This window comes from Giraffa tippelskirchi, chromosome 5 (assembly GCF_054371585.1).
Source record: "Giraffa tippelskirchi isolate mGirTip1 chromosome 5, T2T-mGirTip1v1.2.pri, whole genome shotgun sequence".
Classification (NCBI taxonomy): domain Eukaryota; kingdom Metazoa; phylum Chordata; class Mammalia; order Artiodactyla; family Giraffidae; genus Giraffa; species Giraffa tippelskirchi.
The window spans coordinates 141,027,475-141,028,840 of NC_137279.1; the positions used below are offsets into that span (position 1 = coordinate 141,027,475).

General features: G+C 33.0%; 1 non-coding gene across 1 annotated transcript; it reads left to right on the forward strand.

Moving 5' to 3' along the window:
- The first annotated feature begins 287 nt into the window (after positions 1 to 287).
- LOC145508056 (U6 spliceosomal RNA) lies at positions 288 to 394 on the forward strand. Its single transcript, XR_014055324.1, has one exon. It is a non-coding gene; the product is annotated as a U6 spliceosomal RNA (small nuclear RNA).
- Positions 395 to 1,366: the final 972 nt, after the last annotated feature.

Below are 1,366 nucleotides of genomic sequence, written 5' to 3' on the forward strand. Positions count from 1 at the left end.
GGCTCCTCTGTCATGGGATTCTCCAGGCATGAATACTGGAGTTGGTTCCATGCCCTCCTCCAAGGGATCTTCCTGACTGAGGGATTGAACCCATGACTCTTATGTCTCCTTAATTGGAAGACGTGTTCTTTAATACCAGCACCACCAGGTAAGGCCAAGTGTTCCCATACAACCAATGTATCTAATGTCCTACTACGTCAATATTTTGGGTTCATTTTACATCGTTTTCTCAAATTGCTTGAGCCATTGATATAGTTTTTTAGATTTTGGCATTTTGATATACTTTGGTGCTCACTTCAGCAGTACTTATGCTACAATTGGAATAATACAGAGAAAATTAGCATTGTCCCTGCACAAAAATAATGTTCAAATTTATGAAAAATTCTGTATTTTTACATAGCAATTGTAAAGCTAGAGCATAATTCTCACTGCTCTTGACCAGGATATCAGCTTAAATAAAAGTGATAATAATATGTAGAGAGCAATAATTTCAAAAAGTTAATATTTTATTTAGTGTGTTAAATTGCATTAACTTTGTTCTACTAATATACATCCATCTACTTATTCTTTACCCTTATCTTCTCTGAATTAAAAAAAACTTGAACTTCTTTAAACTATCTCTTCTACATAATTTAACAAACAAAATGCTCTTTTAACGTTTTTTTCTATGCCAAATTTCTGTTAGAGCACATTGCTTTCCTAATATGTGAAATGATAGTTATGTCTACATCAATTTATTGAGTGATTTATAAAATAAAATAAAATTATTTTAGGAGCTCTGGCAAAGTCATAAATGAGCATAGTTTGACCCATTGGCTTGTGGAGTTTGTAATTCAAGGAATGGAATGATGTCTTCCAAAACCAGTTCTCTTAATAGTATCAGCTAGTTTAAAAAGTCTTCCTGGGCCTCAGTTACTACATACCATTAATGTTGGCATCCAAAGGAGGAAAGATTTTAAGACTTTTCTTTACACTTGTCTCTCTACTCTTGAAAAATCAGGAAAGATTATCATCTGAATGGTCGTCACCAAGGACAGGATTTAAACGAACACCTAAGATTAATGTCCTTTCTTATTTCTCTCCCTTTGAAGAGCAGGGAGCATTATCTATTCCTTCAAGGAAACAGCTCAATAATGTAGAAAATGAGAAAAAGTACATGATCTTTAATTGTAGCTAAATAAAAGTAGAAGAAAATGCATAATAGAAGTTAGGAAATTTAGATTCTCTTCCCATTTTCCATTAAATTGGAGAAAAAGTAATCGTGAGAGAAACTATACACTGGTATTTTGGGCAGTGAAAATAGAAAAGCAGATCTCTTTTAGATCCTTGCCATCATCTCTATGTGAAAGATTTAAAAAGAAGAAAA